This window comes from Pezoporus flaviventris, unplaced genomic scaffold, assembly GCF_033815535.1.
Source record: "Pezoporus flaviventris isolate CSIRO_AGI_PZ_B2104156 unplaced genomic scaffold, CSIRO_AGI_Pfla_v1 ptg000066l, whole genome shotgun sequence".
Lineage (NCBI taxonomy): Eukaryota > Metazoa > Chordata > Aves > Psittaciformes > Psittacidae > Pezoporus > Pezoporus flaviventris.
In genome coordinates, this window is record NW_026892614.1 from 15,797,428 (window position 1) to 15,817,224 (window position 19,797).

The following is a 19,797-nucleotide window of genomic DNA, read 5'->3' on the forward strand; positions in this document are numbered from 1 at the left end:
ATGGCTGACAAATATATAAAGAATTGCGTGTGGGCAGTGAAATGCTATTTTTCAATCCTTTTTACTAACAAAAGTCTCTTATAGGACATAGGAAGCAAGTATGATTTTTAATTGCACTGCTTGATATGAATTACTATGCAAACTTGGCTTTGTTATGGTTTACATTTCCAGTGTAAGAACTAGGGGTTTTAAATACACTTATGTATGCTGCCATGCTTCTTATTACTTATCTTAGGGGGTTTTGTGTGTACATACACACATATACATATATACACACACATAGTGCACATGCATGTGCATGTGGATATACCCAGTGCAAATGCACCACAATCGGAATATTTACTAACTTTGTAAGTTGTTAAATGAAGATGGGGAATACAGGCTTTAAAAAGGATGTGAAATGACTCAGACTTAGTGTTGTACCCAAGTTTGGTCTAGCCAGCATAGAAAAGAATAGTGTTTCCTGGTGAAGAGGATGTTCTCCAAAATCATTACATGAGTTAGGAACGAGTTAAATGAAACCTTCCCCACAGCTCTGCCAGTGTCTGAAGCCTAAGTCAGGATGGAATGAAAACTGAAAGTCATTACCCTTTGGGGTGAAGCCAAAATGGGAACTGTTACTCACATTTCTGCTTGCAGCAAACTGCATGAATTATAGCTGGGAGTGAGCCCCCGAGGACATTCTGCGTTTTTTAATTCTCTTGTTCCCTGTCCTCTGAACACGCATCAGCTTTGCAGAACAAGAGGGCAGCCCCGTGCTACAAAATTTGTCAGTGATGCAGTCTTGTAGGCAGAAGAAAGGGTGCTAAAATGTAAACTCATTTTTGAATATATACTTATACATACACACACATGTAACATAAATAATATTCATATATATATTATATACACATTTAAAAAGCTACTTCAAACCCAAGCTTTGCATGGGAACATGAAAGACATTCCGTAAGACATCATAGTGCAGTTGAGCTGGCCACAAGGCATCTTCTGAAATAAGTATTTCTTATGTAGTTATGGGGAGCTTTTCTAAAAATAAATACATAAAAAAATAAAAATACAGGGATTTCAGAATTAGCTTTTGGACAGATGAATAATGAAGAAAATGGGGGAGAGGAGGGGGTATTGCAGAAGTGGCTATAGCTTCTTTCAATGACCTGCTTTGCTGTTTACTTCCAGCAGGTGCTTTATTGATTGCTCTAAGATAAATGGCCTAAATATTATAGAGTAGCAGGAGCTGCTCTGTAGTTAAGGTTAGTTTTTAGGCCAATTTTCCATCTTTCAACTTCTCTGAAAATAAAATTGTTCCCAGTAAAAATCCTAGCTGGAACATCCCATCTCAAGGATTGATCCTGAAAGACACCGCGTAGCAAACTGTCTATGGCATTTTAAAGACAGTGAGTTTTGAAATGTCTCTTTTCTTTGTTTGAAACCCTAATGCTCTTGGCGTATTATGTCTTGCTCATGGTTCGATCTACAGGATGCCATTTTTTGTTGACCTGGCTGAGATACATCTCTTACAGTTGTCGGAAAAAAAAGAAATTATTATGAAGACCTGGTGTGTTAACACCTGTCTAGTTTAAATGTACTAAGGCAGGTGGGGCAAGATCTGAGTGCTGGTCAGAGTGTTGATAGTGGAGGTACAAGGTAGCTTGAGAAGAGCTACCTTGCAGAAAGCTCTGAGAAGTGTGTATGTGAATATATGTGTATATATACACACATACGTATCTCCAACAAAATTTGATGTATGCACAGTAAGACTACCAACTCCCATCTCTCAAGATGGTAAATACCAGCCTTTTACCTGTAGACGCTCTGCTGAATGTTTTCAGACAGCTGGTAAGACAGGCTGGCCTAACTGGATGTTGGCAAGTTGTCCCTGTTCTTCCTTTCTTTCTGCTTTTTAATTTTGAATTCTTTCCTACCTCTGTTTTATTAGCTTGAAGGTTAACTGGTTTCCTCAATTCAATGTCTTTATTCCCTGAATGGAATAATCACTTAGATTTGTGAAAGCTTGTTTTTCTGGAGGATGGCTTGGGTTTATTATTCAATACCAGTGGTTTCGGTTTGTTTGGTTTGAGGTTTGGTTTTGTTTGTTTGTTTTTTAAAGGCACACTTCTCATACATCTGTTTTATTTAGTCCTGCAGGAGTTCCTGGTAAGTCCATGCCAGGTGTGCCAGTTGGTTTTCTACTCCCAAAACTTTGTGTAGCTGCAGCCTGACTCCATCTTTTGTGTGCAATGAGTGGAGTCAAACAGAAGGGCAATGGTCAATAAAAAGTTCATAGCAAAGTAAAGATAACCTAATTTTTAATATTTTTTTTTTTTTGAGGATAAACAAGCCAGCAAATAATACACAGAAATGTCAATGCGAAATCCTGCAAAGAATGGCTGGTTCTGGACCGAGTTGGAAAATCCCGCATGTTGCTGGCTGGTCCAAATGTTATGATTTCTGCCAGGCTTTTGGTTACATGCAAGGCTGAAAGTTGTTTCAGAGACAGCAAATGAGACCCAGACTCCTAACAGGATAAAGGTCATGAAATTTCCTCAAACTGAAATTAATTTCATTTCCTTGCTCCAAGAAGAGAAGAGCAGCCACACTGAGACCAGGGGTCACTACAGCCCAATGCACCACCTTGGACAGGAGTTAGAGTCAGGTTTCTAGGGACAGTGCAAGAGCAGGGCTTGCATACAATAATATTTTCTTAGAATACTTTCCCAGTTTCCAGTGATTTTTGTCTCTGGGTTTATATGAGAAAGAAGAGGTGCATTTGTATGTAATAGTCTTCCGTGGAAAGGCCATGGAAGAAAAATGACTTCTAAAGCCCCCTTTCCTCCACCCAAGGCATGCCATTACCCAAAGAGCTAGGTATGAGCATTCGTTGCATACTTTTGTCCTCTCAGTGGCTGGAACATTTGCAGTTCTTGGCAAGAGCCATTTACTTTGATTCATCCTTCAGTAATCAGCACAATGGAGAAACTATACTGCACCAGCTCAGGGATGAACTTGCAAATCCTACCAGCATATCCCTTCCTTGTCCATTTTCTGCCTTTTTATGAGGTGGGAGGAATGATGTGAAGCCTCCTTCTGACATTTAAATATATGATCTGATGAGTTATTTCTGAAAGCCACCCAAAATAAAAAGAATGGTGAGAAAACACTTGGTTCTTCCTACTGATCAGCTGTAGCAACAATCTTCTTGCCTTTTCTAGGTTTCTGTAATATTATTAAATCCCTTACTCTTAGCATTTAAATTAATTATCTGTTTCACAGTTAACATTTACATTACTGCATTTTGGATTTTGGGGTGCATGGGATGTCTGATCTCTGCTTGTAAAACAAAAGTTTACTTATTTGCAAAGGGTCCAAATCAGTTGTTTTGGATTGCCCCTGGGCCATGGTTCCATGGATCCAGAAATGAAATTTTGGGCACCTGGCACTGTGTCAAAAACATGACAGCCACACGATATTATTCCATTTCAGTCTAAAGAGACTCTGCCAACCCAGATGTGTTAATGTTTGGCAACATTTTCCTAGCAGATCCGCAAGACTTATTGTCTGAAGGCCTTTGACTGGACCTCCCATAGTCTTTTTGTGCCATCTACATGCCAAGTCATGGTCTCCGGCCTTTGCTGTGCTGCTCTATAAGCAGGTTTGGACCCAGAGACTTCCTCTTCTATTTGCATGCTCATCAAGCATGAACTGTGCCCACACTTCTCCTTGCCTGCTGCCAACGTGCCTCCATTCCAAATCATGTTAATGCCTGGACTCACTTGGGCACAGCACGAGCAGTGTGGCTCCACTGCTCAATGCCTGCAGAGGCAGAATGCATCTTCCATGTGTCCTAACTGCATCCTAACTGGACCCAAGTACAGGTATTGGAAGAAAACAGAGACATGTCAAGAGACACGTCCATGCACTTAGCTGTCACTGGAAACCTACAGAACAGTACAGTCTGTCATACCATCCCACATGATTATTTCAGGACCCTGCACAGGCCCTTTCGGATTATCTTGTTCAGATGACCCTACAAAAAGCCAACAACAATAAGCTATGGTACTAAGTTTTTTGCTTCTCTCGGGACAAAGGATTTGCACTGCATTACAAGTTGAGACATAAGCACAGCCCTTGAATACGACAATGATGCTATGTGGAAGCATCTCTTAACCCATTTCTTTAGTTGATCTCTTCTGAAAAGGAAGAGGAGGCAAGAGCATGAGAGAGCACTGACAGTACACTTTCCACCTACCTCACTGGTCTCTGTAACAGAAGGACACTTGATGGTTTTGCGTGCTTTAACCAGGACAGCAGAGCAAACTAGCAATTGCTATCCATGTCCATCAACAAGGTCTTGACATGGAAGGGAGGACAGAGAGAGGCACAGGATAGGAACTGGCTTCCTCTCAGGAGTCCCAACCCTGGAGACACCCATATAGGCAAGCCCTGCCACACCGTCCATCTGTGCTTATCTGCTTCAGACAGTGTGAACAGAATCTCTTCTGGGTAGCATAAATCAGCTCCAAAGTTGCTTGTCCAGTTTCTGTACCAAAGCAGTGGCAGTGTGTGGTGTATTTCCTTACTACTTAGGCTGGCCCTATTCTTCATCAGGCAAGGGATCAGGAAATTTAACAGAATCTAAGTGAGTCATCTCTGCCAGATATAAGGATGCAGCTAGGTGTGGGTTAATCCTGCTACTTATTGCAATTTGGAAATATTTTGCTGGCCACAATGCTGAGCTTCCCCCGAAAACCTTTTGCAGGACCACATTGGAAACACGTGAGCTGTCCTTAAAATTGGAAGGCCAAGTTCCCTTGGAGTGCCACCTCCAAACATCCCCTCAATGCAACTGTGACAGCATTCCTCACTCACACCAGGAGTGTAACACCAGGGCTGCCAGTTCATGGTCATGGCGCAAGCTGACACAGACTCCCTAAAGTACACAATTACTAACCTGATAGAAATGCAGTTAAGAGCTTGTTTCTGATCTGTATTAAACTTGTACTGCCAGATGATCTGGTGGATACAGAGCTGGTATTAATGAATGCTGAATCACAGACTTGGTGAGCAGCACCTGGGTCAAGCTCTGCACTTCAGACACAGATATTACTGCTGAATGTACCGTCTTGGATGCTAGTCAGTGAACTGATGTGAAGAGATAGAAAACATTTTTATTATTTATACTGTCTCAAGCAAGAAAGGTGATGCAGGTAAAGAATATAAGAGCAGAGTGGCGACTAGAGCTAATACTAGTCTGACTGACCTGCCCTGACATTAAGTGCCTTGGAGGATTCACTCTGCCATTGAAAAGTATGCTTTTCTGCATAAGTCTGGTTAAAAGGGGGTAGGTTTCATCCATGTGTCATTAGAAATGTGTAAAGATATCTCAGCAGGTCCAGGCTGATCCTGGTAGCAGTAGAACAGCAGTGTAGGTAGAATGTGACCACTGCTTTCAGGGAGCAGCAAAGAGGGAGGAAAACATACTCTGCGTTAGAAGGAGGTGGCCTGCAATTTAAATTAACAGGAAAAGGTTACTAATGTTAGTTTAGATTAACTTCTGTCTTAGGCAACAGAACAACTAGTTCATGGCAGCTAAGGGTGAGGCAGGGCATATGCTGGTCATTCAAACTAGTGGAAGGATGGGAAGAAACAGTGAAGGCCAGAGCCCCCCCGACCCCATTCCAGCACTTCCTAGGACATACACTCCTCTCTCTTTATTATTGCCAGAAAATAAAAATCAGAGCTCACCCCAAATTCATCAAGCCTTTTTACTATTGCAAAGCCATAACTGTGACCCCATCATGTGCTTGTGCATATCTGCATGTCAGCATGTGGGCCTTCTGTGCTTCTGAGGAGCAACTGGCCTTACTACCAACCTGATCAATGCTCAAGTAAAGAGTGAAGTTCTTCTCAGGGTACACTGTGGGTCAAGCATGTGGTGTAAGTAATCAGTGATATGAGTAAAGAACAGTGCAGGAATTTAAACAGCTCTCAGACTCCGCTTTCCTCTTTTGCAGCCCAGCAAGCCAAGTACTTGGCAACTGGTGGCGTTCTTACATCAGCTTGTTTATCATAACATTTAAATTCAGCTGGTTCAGCATGGTGCATATGTTTGCTGTTAAGTGGTACAAAATGCTCAGTATAACTTATGTGCTGGGTGTTAGGACACAGGAAGCAACAAACTGATCCAGACTCAAAGGGTGTTTAGATGTGTACAAAAAGAAGCAAGGCAAACCATTAAAAATGAAAATTACCTATAGGATTGATCTCAAGCACTTTTTCTCTGGGAGTTCATTTTTCTTTCACCAACTCAGAGTTAAAAAAAAAAAAAAAATAGGGTTAAAAATACATATTATTGTATAAAAAATAAAGAGTTAAAGCTCATGCCAAAAAGGTATGTGCTGCCACAGCATGTACATACCCCTGGAGAGGATATAATGCAGTTAGAATGGGTCTGGCTTAAACACAGCAAACCTCCCAGGTGGGACACATATTCCTTGTCTACACTAGCAGCCTTGATACAGATGTCTTGGCAAGCCCTCCTGCTTCTTACAACTCTTCAGTATTTTTACAGATGAAAAAGAGTTTGCCAGCAGGGAATGTCGCAGCATGTAGGGAGCTAATTATAAGTGATAATAATCCGACAGACCTATATTGAGATTAAACTATGCTTTTGTCCTTGAAAGGTGGACACAGCGTTTTTTGCACAGTCTAACCTAGGGACCATGTGTAAAAAAAGCTCTCTTGGAAGTCCCAAAATGGAATGAACCTTATCAACAAAATCACTTTCTCCTTAGCAAAGTGCCACAGGGCATCAGCTAACAGAGCTGCAGCAGTTTGATTTGCAAACTTTCCACACTGCTGGCAAAACTCAAAGACGGACCAGGTCTCAGAGGTTTCTGAAGGTTTTCCACAAGTGAAACTGTGGCTTTCCAGTCTTTTGGCTAGCTGTGCTTTGTGAATGTTTTTGGCAGTGTGTGGTCTAATCAAAGATTATGATCTTGGTGGCCTATGTATTTTATCTCAGCTCATAATCATCCCTTCATCACCTTGACAGCAATTTGGGAGACAACAGATAGTGGCAGAGCCTGCTGCCAAAATGCTTCTTATGCCCAGGGTGCAATTGCCATGGCAAGGTGGGTACCATGGAGCAGCACAGCCTTTTCGGCATTGCCTAACATGACCCCCACCCTGCATGAGACTTGGGGCATGGGGGGGCTGCAGCCTCATGATCACTCCTGGAAAGTCCTGCCCTGAATGCTGGGAGAGCAAGGGGAAACAGGGGGCTGCTGGCCCTGTGTATCTTGTCCCAAGCCAGGGCAAGTGGCCAGGAGATCCTTGCATTGATCCCCTAGCTGCCACTGATGTGACCTCCCCTTGTCTGCCTCTGAAGCAGGATATGGTTTGTCCTTCCAAAAGACACAGAAGGGTGTTCAGGACTGTAGCCAAAAACTTCCTTGAAATGGTGTTTTCCAGCTCCTGTTATCCTCAGTGCCATGGGGATGATGACAGGGATGCATCCCTGCTGCAGAGGAGGAGCAGACCCTCTGGAGCACAAGACATACCCTAAAGCTGCCCACTGACCTGGGCAAGTGGGATTTCACTTGCATTCCAAATCAGGAGGGACCTGACACTGCTTCCCCCAGCCAAGAGAAGTCTACTGAGCATCACTGCTCCTTGGTCTCACAGGTCCTCTTTCAGCAAGATATTTGTTTTATGGTTAATACAAGCAGCTGCTGATTGCTATACTGGGATTATGCATGTGTTTATGTTTCTTGCTGAATGGGAGTCTTAAGGCATTATGGAGAAAATATTAAGGAAATTGGCTTGAAGGTTTGGAAAACTCATTACTATATCTGACCAGACAGAAAATACAAAGTATGTGTTTATCTCTTGCTTTTTTTTCCAGGCAATTAACAGATCCTACAACGTGATAACTTACCCCTGAGCTATCAAATCTAACAATGACTATTTTTTCCATTAATTAAACAGAGTAACAGCAAGTGGAATTTAGGATGGATTTGTTTATTATATTTAGGGCGAAACAGTAATTTTAGAGGAAGTATCTGGTAAACTGGTTTGGAGGTGGTGATGAAACAGTGCTTAATAGTCCTGTTATCTAACCTACTCATCGCACAACAATCCAGCAGCAATTACCTAGTATCTTATGGGAAGCCCATGAGCTGCCAAACTTGCCAAGCAAGTTTCTCAGCACCCAGATGAATGACAACAGGCTGAGAGTCACAGGGTGTGCTGGGACCTCGTCTGTTCTGTCCAGGCCAGGAGAGCAGCAGCTTCCCAGAGGGCAGCCAGGATGGGCGCTCCACGTGGGGGATCCTGCCTATGCTGATGAAAAGCCATTTATCTTTCAGAGGCCAGAGACAGACTAAAATCCCCAGTCACAGCCTAAAAAGTGAGCGTGGCCTTTTCTGAGCCTGTTCTCCTTTATTTTCTCTATTAACTTCTGCTCCTCAGTTCCGTTTTTAGCCCTTCCCCACATATTCATCCTGCATTTACCATTTTCTCACTATCTTCAGAACCATTGGAGGCATTGCAGGGGGAATGGACAGCAGGGAGTCCGTTCTCTGGCTGAGCCTCATGCTTGCAGGCTGACATATTGCATGAGCAACCAGAGAAAAATCCTAAAATCTAGATAGCTGCTCATTTGCAAGACATAACACTCCCACTCACAAAAGGCAGTAGACACACCTAGAAGAGATAGTTTGGAAATAACAATAATGAAACAACATGTGCCTTATACACCCTGTGTGAAAGGCAAAGGCAGATTGAATGCTTAGGGGAAAAGTGGTTCTGAAACACATCAATTACTGTTTTGTCAAAACAGAGTCAACAGCAAAAGGTCAACGAGGCCATGGCAATTCTCAAGGACCTTGAGAATGGTGACACATTAAGACTTCAGACTAGCAGAAATCTTGATGTTAACCCTTATGTTTGGACTTTTCAGTGTCCAGCATTGTTCAGATCCACATTCTCCAGTCAGTGATGCAAACAGCCTCTTTCAAAGATGAGATGAGGGGATGGCTCAGATTTTGAACACAGCTTCACTAACAGGGTTGCTGGATCCCCCTGCAATATGAGGTTTTCAATGTGAAGTACTAGAATTTAGCATCTCCTGTCTGTACCAACTTCTGGTATAAATCTGCTGTAAATCTAATAGATAGCTTTCCCCACATTACCCCTTACATTTAAAACGGCAGCATGCACTTCCTTATGAGCATCTTGGTTTTGCTCACCCATTACTCTCTGGGGTAAAATACACGTCCTCCTCCTTAAAGCTGAGCATGGAAATTTGCAGCCAGGAGGGCATGTGGGGGGATAACTTTACAAGAACTTCACTCAGCTGCTTTCTGAATTGCTAGAACAAGCAACACGCAAAGCACATTTTTCTTTTATCAAGGGAACTGAATTTTCTTGTAAGGTTAGCTGCTGAGTTGATGGATTTGGAAGCCCTACTCATGGCAGTGATTCTGCAGGGCAAGATGTGTGCTGTGGTCGTTATGGATACTTAGAGGTCCAGCTGTGCTGAAGCAGTTACGGACCCATGGCCTAATTTAGGTCAGTCATTACTGAGCAGTAGGCACAATGCATGCGAGGTTTTTTGCTTGTGAATGCAGGAACTGTCCAAGGGAAGACTTCTGGGGGAAAAGCCTCCCTGAAAAGCATGATGGTGGTGTCAGAAACAGGCCTCCCTTGGAAAGAAAAATGAATTTGTAAGCCATTGTTTAAACTCTCGGAGGTATGCATGATTACCAAGCAAATTTCTCATTGATGGAATGAGACCTGTAAGTAAATTCTCAGAATCACAGAATAGTTTGGTTTGGAAGGGACCTTCAAAGTTCATCTAGTCCAACCCTCTGAAATAAGCAGGGACATCTTCAACTAGACCAGCTTGCCCAGAACCACATCCAGCTTGGCCTTGAATGTCTCTAGGGATGGCACATCTACCACCTCTCAGGGCAACTTGTGCCAGTGTTTCATCACCCGTGATCATTGTAAAGAATTTTTTCCTCATATCCAGCCTGAATCGCCCCTCTTTTAGTTTAAAACCATCACCCCTTGCCCTGTCACAACAGCCCTTCCTAAAAAGTCACTTCCCATCTTTCTTATAGGCCCTTTTTAAGTACTGAGGGCAGCAAAAGGTCTTACTGGAGACTGCTCTTCTCCAACCTGGGCAGCTTTCTGCTGCCTCACGCTGTTGTGCAAATGCCACCACCAGGGCTGTGCAGTTGCATACCTCTGAAATTGCCAAAGAGCTCAATTAGCCAACCCCATCATAATTCACTTAGCACTGTTTGCTTTGCTTGTGCCTTTGCTTTTTAACTTAAAGGGTGGAGGAAATTAAGCAAGCACTCATTTATGAGCAGTTACCATCTCCAGTTTCCAGACCTCAGGAAATGAGGGTACTTCGCAGTAACTGGTAACACAAGCTGTGGATCTGCCCAGAGTCCCTGGCAGTGCCCTGGCACACAGAGGCTGTGCCACGTGGAAGGGACTGTGGGATTGCATGGCCACCTGTGCTTGCTGCCAGCTAAACTGAAGCTGCATTGAACAGGTTGTGTAGTGTGTCAGCCTTGTATGTAAATTAGACAGGCTATTCACTAATGGTGCCTATCATAGAATCATAGAATGATTTGGGTTGGAAGGGACCTCAGAGTTCATCTAGTTCCATCCCCCTGCCATGAGCAGGGACATCTTCCACTAGACCAGGTTGCTCAAAGCCCCGTCCAGCCTGGCCTTGAACACTGCCAGGGATGGAGCAGCCACAGCTTCTCTGGGCACCCTGTGCCAGTGTCTCATCACTCTCATGGTGAATAATTTCTTCCTTATATTGTGATCCCTCTCCAGGCTCTGGGCATCTCTTGCTGGCTCTGGCATCAAACTTGTAGGAGAGGAATAGGCTGAGTTTCCCCTTCCTTCAGTTTAAATTCCTCTTCATCAGCTTGGGAAGCCTATGACTGAAGATGTTCTTCCTCTTCTCTGACAGGTGGACCACATTAAGTCCCTGGCAGACTGGGTTTCTCAGACCAAGTCCCTCAGTCTAAGTAGCCGAACCCCTGGCTGTGGCACCAGCCCTGTAACCATTCACTGATCCCCCACATTCAACTGGCCCTTTCCAACCCCTTCCCTTTGACCAGAAGGACTGATGAAAAAACTACCTGTGCTCCAGAGTCCTTTACTGCTGCTCCCAGGGCTCCGTAATACTCCTTGATACTCCTCAGACTGCTCCTGGCTGTACCACTGGTGCCTATGTGAAACAACTGCAGCATCCCTGTACCTCCAGGTAGGGAGTCCTGATTGGAAAAGTGGGTAAAATATACATGTGCAGAATCTATTAAGTATCTCAGACCTCTAGCACTTATCCCACATCAATATATAGTAACTCTGCAGAGTATGGGACAAACTGAGCTTGTGACATATGCGTTGTACTAATTGTGTTAAATCAGAAATGTCTGCCACATTTAGTACTTGCTGAGGAAGTGGAAGTCTGTTGGCCAGCATGGCCACAGAAGGTCTGCCTTGTGCATAGTTGGTTCAAGAGGGTAGGTATGTATATACAATGACTTTGGAGTCAGTGTGAAGCTGTCTGATGAGACAAAATTCATTTGACATCTGCAAAGTCTGGAAAAAGTCCAAATTCCTTCTCCCCCCCCCAGTGTGAAGAAAATTTTTATGCTTTATGAAAAAGAGGGCATGCTCACATAAGCCCAGACTCATTGGGCCCTAAATTCAAAGCATTTAACTCTTCTGGAAGCACTTGTATGACAGGGGGGAGACGTTTTAGCACTTGACCCATCTGTTCCCATGGAAAATGGAGAATTGTGTTTGCTGAATCTAGTAAAAAACATTGTGCAGGCTACAGGTGCTTCTCTCACACACCTGTTCCGCTCTCTTCAAATTAAGTTGCTGGTGATGGATGTCTAATTGTGCTCACAGATGTATATCTGACATGATCTTGGGAGTGTTTTCTCAGGAACAAAAGGAGCAGCAGCCAGCCCACCCCTTTGGCTGGCGTGGCTTTGCAGGGCGAACTGGAGAACAGCAGCACTTCAGAGGTGTCTCAGCCCTGACAGTGATGGAGATAGCTGTATTACCTGCTTCGCATTCAGTGACCTTACAGGGCTGTGATGGGAGATTTATGAGGCAACTTTCAACTTGTCAAACGAGCAGGGCTGGTGAGGGAATGTGGGGCAGACAGTGAGCACACAGCCTTGGCGTACCCCAGGGGCAGAGATGGCCACAGCTCACCTTCCCTCCTGCCCAAACCCAGCTTGGGATCCTGCTGATGCCTTCCCACACTCAGCTCAACCACTCACCCTGCTCCTCCTCCTCTTCCCAGCCCCACCGGCTGTTCTGTGCCCACTGCTCCCTGCATTTCTCTTGGCAAACTCTCACGTGCAGGTTGGTGACTGCAGGCAGCCTGGGCAGGACCTCTTGGAGGGAGGAAGGGAGGGCAAGGTATAGCCCAGGGCCACAGAAAAATAACCTACTGTGTGTACAAAGTGAATGCTGATGTATCAAGGCCAATATTAAACTATGTCCCTGTTCTTCTCGCTGTTTGTCAAGCTAGGCTACGCAATCACACAACACGTGGAGTGCTTCCAGCACACCAGGTCCTACCTGTAGGCCCCTTTTCTGCTCCTTCCTTTTTCCCTGTGAAATAGATCAAAATATTCTCAGTTTATAAGCTGTAATTAGTCAGTAATCCCACCAATATGTTGTTCAAGGACATAAACATATAACAGATTCTGAGCATGCCTGCATGTTCGGTTGTTTTTAGTCAAGAAAACACCATTTTCAACTGCTGTGTTCCCTCTAGATTAGATACTCATTCTCATCATATTTTATATTACTGCTGTGTACTGATTTACAGCAGGGGAAAACCTAGTCTGTGAAATACCCACTGTCACTAATGAATTCTGCATGAGATACATGATTAAGTGTTATTTAATTTTTTAATGATGTCAATAAGTGTATATGAGTGTTCTCCAGGGAATACAAATTTCCATGCAGCAACACTGAGCAGCAAGCTACTCTGAGACCTGATGTGCTACACAATTCAGATAGGCCGGATGATCAAATGTGACTGTTCCAGCTTTAACATTTATGGTTCCTGAAGAACAGAAGCAACCTTGCTGTGACTGGAAAAAGAAATCTTTCCTTATTTGATTTTGTACTACAAGCATCACCTGGCAACTTGCTTGTAGCCTTGCCTCTCATCTGAGTATATCTGTGCTGATCCCTCCTTTTGCAAAAGCATTATGCCTTTTACCTTGATATTGATCTGCTTGCCAAGGATTAGCATAAAATTGTACAACCTTCCTAAAGCTTTATCATCTCTTCATTGCAAAACCCATATAAACCCTTTTCTATTATGACAGAAGAGTCTATATCTTATCTCTTAATCTGTCAGCCTTCTGCAGGAATGAAAGATGTAGATAGGATTGCAGAGATTGAAAGCCCTGTTCTAGGCTAGTCCAGCCCCTTGGAAAAGGAATTTAAAGAAGATATATCTATGCATCCTACTGGCCCCAATTCCTCTTCCAGAGTTTCACAAAGCAAGATGCCTGCATATGACATTTTAAACATCCAGTCTGCAAGTGTATCATTAAGCATATTCTGTATCATTAAGAATATAGTGATAAAAATGTCTTCTTAAGATTCATTTTGCACCATTTTACCTAATGTGTACTGTCAAAAGCAAATCTTCTTTTATGCAGAATGGAATTCATAATCCATGATGGTAACTATTGGTACCACATTGACATAAACTAGTGATCAGTGAGACAACTTTCACGTGCTGCTATAAAACTTTAGGTAGATAATGATGCCAAAATCTCTTCTGTGGCACACCACCTTCTCTGCCAAGCCCTGTATTTGTCAAAGATGCCAGGAGAAGCAATTATTTTCCTTTTCACTGTACTCTCCTGACCTGCCTTATGCACCAGTAGTATATTGTTCCAGCTAACTGGATCAGAGTAAAACATCAAACTAAGAATAGGTTGTACTAAGTACAGCAAATTAAATGCATGTGCTATTATAACCACAGTACAGGTTCATTTCTTGCCACACAGAGCCAGGGCCTGTGCTGCTTCCTTTCTCTGCTGTCTTTCCCTCTTAGTCAGGTGTCTCTTTCAGTTTGCTCTATCCAACAGTGATTTCACTGATCTGGAGAAGTCAGAGGCAGTGAGATGGAATGTTAGTGGTATCATTTAATTGTCACAGTGCATCAACAGTGTTCAGGATGGACTTCTGTCAGGACCCACTACCCTCTTCCCAATCTTGGCTGGGAAATGACCATCCTGAAGTTTGCAAGGCTGAGACCTTACATCTGAAACTTCCTGAATAAAGGTGATGGTTTAGTTACATGAATGCCTAGTGAAGTACAGACAGGAATGTTGCCCCCGTAGGCATACTGCAGTGCACATACATCATAACACATGAAACCACTAATTTGTTCAGATGGATCCATTATTGATGGATTTTCTTGCTGTTAACTGGAAACAGTCTTAAAGAGGACAGAAACTACTGAAGTTAATATCACATAAATAATTATATCCCAGAGTGCATTATACAGATGGTATCACCTTCCATTTATTCAATCTGTGAACAGTTTACTCTTGCTGTTCACCAACATCTTTCCTTCCTTAAGAAAGTGAAAAGAAATTAAACCAAAACTGAGTAGTTTTGTCTCTGGTGACTTGCACTGCAAAACCACAAGACAGGCACGGCCCAGTTGCATCACCCTTTTTTCTCATCAGGGTGTCCTAAAAACTTGGGACTGACATGCTGAGGTGGCCTGGTGTCACAGTGACACTGGTGCTCATCCAGCGACACTTTTATGAGAGGTGAGAAAGCTGTCTGCACAGCTAGAAACTCTGGCTATAAATAGCAAAGTCCCCTGCATCCCTTGCTTCCAATGGGTGATAGCAGTTACTGACACATCAGTCTTGCTCTGGGTGGGCTCTGCAGAAGCTGGCGGGGAGGCAGATAAAAGATAATCCTCAGAAAGACCCAGAGAGCAATGGAGTGTGTGCAAGGAGCTGTGTGAGGAGAGAGGGGAAAGGCAAAGCCCAGGGAGAAGTCAACCTTGCAGCAATTTTTTATCTAGACCAGGCCTTTTCAGGCATTGCCTTTACCTGTACCACTGCTTTAACAGAGAAATCTGTCCATGGAGAACTTCCTCCATAGAGCTTGACCTCTTTTCCTGACCCAACATCATACAGGCAGACGAGTGTTAGAGGTTCAGACTCCTACAAGGAAGGAGGGGGAGTCTTTCCTTGTAATTGGCTCTGGTTAGTTTTGTGTATGTGCTGTCACTGCTCTTCTGCATCTCCAGCCTCTGCCTCTGGAGCTGCTGCTCACTGGTCTGCATCAGGCACATTGTCTCTCCAGTGACTCCATCTTCCTTGTGAGCTCGTGGGGCCTCCTCTACCTGGGTATTCCCTTCGATGGACTAGAGTCTCCTGCTTTAGTCTCTCCATCTTAAACTAGCAGAACCTTTTGTGGAGGTCTTGCAATGCTCTTTTTCAACTGATGCTTTTGCACTGGATGGGCCTAACAACTGCAGAAGTACCATCAAACAAAATGCCAGGACTGTGCAGCTGAAGCAGTGTATCAAAACTGTAAGGAATAGCTTACCTCATATATTCTATGATCCCCTTAGTGGTACTCCCTGGTCCCCTTTTAGAAAAAGGTCAGATTTAGCCAGCTTGGTTATTTCCCAAATCGTTTGTAGGTCCTAAGCCAAAACCTCTGACACAAACAGTACCAGTATGTGACAGCATGATACTCAAGCATTTGGTCAGTTCCTATTCCAACTCGTGCTAGCTGAGCAATGATAAATGATACAAAATGCTGGCTATCTGAAACATCTGGCTACTCTATCCCTTTATTTCTGGATCTAATCAGTATTCTGAACTAATATGCGTGCAGTCTTGCATTTATACATTTTTGTTACCGATCCAAATCTCTTGCTCTGCATATCTGGAAGCCACTTTGCTCATCACCCCTCGGCAGGGATGGTGACAGCAGTCCTGGGGCTGATGGCTCACCCTGTCAGTGAGAGCTCCAGGCGCTGGGAGCAGGGAGAGCAGCACTGTGCGGGCGTGAGAGCTGAGTTTTGCCTCAGGCTAAAAAACTGGGAGGGGGATATAAAGGCAGAATCAGAACACAAGCTACATCAAAATGAGACTGGCACGTCAGCTCGCAGTAGCTGGGGGAAGGACAGTGCTGCAGAATGGTGGGCAGATGCTCAGCACTGCCAGCTTCACTTGCCAGCACTCCAGCTTTGGATTTCTGTTTTCTTTTGAGATCCCACAAGGGCTGAGATACTCAAGTGTGAAGAACGGGACTGCAAATCACCCACCTGCCTGGCTGTAATGCTTGAGGGCATGATGCTGCAAGTGCTTCCCCATCTGTGTCCCCCTCTGGCAGGCCCTGCCATGCTGTCCTGTGGGGTGCTGAGCTGAGCCATGACCTAACCAGCACAGGGAGGCCACAGCCCACCTTGCAGCCAGCCCATGGGTTTAGGAACCCATTCCCAAACCCCACTCATTTGGTGTTTCAAACTAAAATCCTGCAGGAAAAGGGAGGGAAGATCGAAAAGTGCAGTGAAAATCCCATTGCCATCGCTGTAATCCCTGTTGGGAAATACTTCATATGCTGTCCAAGATCACTGGGCAAAGTGAGGGATTTGTTTCTAAATCCCTCAGTGTGTGATTCAGTGCAGGTGAAGCCAACCTGCTCCTTCTGCCCAGTGGTGGTGGGATCCACCCTCTCGTGCATTCGGGAGTTGTGTCTGACTCAGAGGCAAAGCAGAATAAACATGTGAACCTTTCTTCTAGGTCTGCTGTGGAAGTTTTCCAGTTAGTTAGGTGTGGAAGTACTGGGCATTTGCAGGAATGCATGAGATCATACATGTTTGTTGCCCCACCAAGGCTGCTTCTATGGCGGGGTGCAGGAGACTCCTCAATGTGGCTGCGGACTTGGGCTTTTGCACTTTAAATAATGTCTTTCTAATGCCATTTTGTCAGCAGCCGGTATGCTGCATTAAGAGAGGGCCCCAGGACTCTGACTGCACCTCTCCAGAGAAGTTGCTCTTTCTGCGGGTTTGGGATCACCCTGCAGCTTGGCTTTTTGCTCCCGGTGGGTCATGGTGCCCAGTCGTGGCCAATGTGGTCTGGGGGTGTCGCAGGAGAGGCTGGGGGTGCCCATGTCTATGGAACGTGGTCCTGCCTCCTTGGTCACAGGTTGATCCTTGGAAACTGGCTATCAGCATGCCAGAGTACCTGGCAGGCAGCAGCAGCAGGCACCAGCACATCAGCAGGGGCTCAGTCCAAACCAAATTGTTAGAGCAGCTGAGAGGAGGACAGGGCAATGGTCTCCATCTCTGCTTTGTTTAAGGTCGCATTTAGTTGCTCGGCAAAGAAACCCACAGAGAGTATTTTTTAGAGCTCCAGCTACCATGAAAGAAGCTGACATGCCTACCACTTCTTTCTGTCTTGAAACAGGAGAGAGAAGGGATGGTATCTGTGAGGCGGATCTAAGTGATGTGACTCATGCTTATCACCATCACGCTAATGGGTCTATTTGGACAATTATGTTAAACTTAGTGTTAACGTTCCCCACATTTATTTGAAAGCAAACCAAAGTCTATGCTGGCTAGGGGTATGTAATCCTTGGTCTTCCATAAATAACACCAAAGGGCCATTATGCACCTTAATTTGTTATTTCTTGCAAGGTAGGTTTAGATTTCAGAGTGATTGTAATGGTGCAAAATATGCAGCTAATAATAAGTAAGAGCTCCCTAATATGTGGCACTCCCCTTCTTGATAATGTGTTCTCATTCCAGTTACAAGCACAAAACCCTCCAAGTGTTCCTTTAGGTCATCTTAAAACCATCACTCCAACACTATTTCTGTTTGTCCTTTTCCTCCATGTTGTAGCTACATGTTCAAAACTACAAACTCCATCAGGAGTTGACCCCTCTATATTTGAAAATATTTTGCCAAAGAATAGAAGTGCTGCTAACAGAACAAACACTAGTAATTAAGTATTCATTGAATTTTAGGACCCAGTGGTAAGAGTAGATGCAGTAGTTGGTCCCCTGACACAAAGATAAGCACCAGTTTGCTGCAGCACACACCATGGCCTGCTGGGAGTTTAGAAACAGAGGGCGTACAAGTGGTTGCCAGAGAGACACCGTGGGGAGGTCAAGCTGGGAAAGACCAGCACAAAGCCTGATCCATTTGCGTGCAACTGACGAGGGACAAAAGCATCCCCAGGGCTATGCCAGAGCTTACCTCTAGTGTTTTTTGATATTACCATCCCTTCCACTACAGATACTATTATAATTATTGTTAGTAATATTCATTCATTCATTCATTCATTCATTCATTCATTCATTCATTCATTCATCCATCCATTACCACTCATCCACTGCAGACATGGTGCAGAGTAACCTAATTCTGGCATCAGATAGGTATATCTGCTCCTCCTGCAGCTTCCTTATTCACAGCTGGGCCTGTGCTGAATAACCAGGGAGCAGCAGCACAGGTCCTCTACTGATGCCACTGCTCAAGAGCTGACAGTGTACAGTGAAGAGCCGTGCGCATAGCCATCAAACTCTTGCAGCTTGATCTTCCTATGTGTGTCCCTCAGAAGCCATGGATGCCCTTTTGGTCATGTCATGTTACACTCTAGTTGCATCCTGCATCATTTAAGGACTTGGTCCCAGAAGTTGCAAGGTCTTTCTTTTCACCCTATTGAATAACCTTTTCCAACATCATGTGCAGTTATTATTAAACTCTTCTGAGGATGTTTCCCCCCTGAACTGACATTGAAGGAGCAAGATGGCAGCAGCTGGGGTAATAAGGGGCAAAGATGCTTTTGTGGGCCAACAAGTGCCTTGAGAGCTAGTCACAACACCCTTTCATCATTTTTGCTCAGCACTCAGCAAATGCAGAACCATTTATTTTCCATTGAAGTCTGCCGCGCTCTGCTTTTGCTGAGTTTTATGTGAAACTGAGCCAAAAGGAGAAGAAATAATTAACAGTCTGCCCTGTCCATATGTTTAAAATATACTACTAAATGAAAACAGTCCTGTGGAGAGTTCTCTGCATTAAAGCTTTTCTGTCACGTGGAGTTGGAATATTTTCTCTCTCTGCTCCTTAGGGGAGGACAGTATTTGAGAAACCAGAGTTAATATTAATTTTAAGAATCTTTCTAATTTTTTCAGTTAATTATTCATACATTGTACGCCTGCATAAAAAAAGAATTAGGGTATGGTACGCATTGAAACTATTTCAGATGCTCAAAATTTGTAAGAATACTAAGGAAGAACTAAAATGAGTTTAAATCCCAAAAATACAGTCTGGACAACAGAATGACTCCTGTTTAAGGACAAATTTTTACTGAAACTTTATGGTGTAGATCCACTTATTTAAAAATGGATCTAACATCACTAGCCCCAAACTCATTTAAAGCAACTTACTGCATTTGAATTTCTTAGGAAAGAAATAACATAGGAAAGCCTGTTAATGACAGGTGGTGCTTGTATGACAAGGGAGGAATTTGAGTCAAGTGAAATGAATGTACCCATGTGAATGATGCACATTCCTCTTTAAGTGACTAATTTCAGAAAATCTCCTTTGGAGTCATGATAATAGATCCTCTGCTCCTATCAGTGTCCATTGGCCTCATTATCAGACTCATTGCAATTGCTTTGTGGTGAATCACCAGTGCAAAGCAGACAAGATCCCAGCAGAACTCGCCAGCAAACCT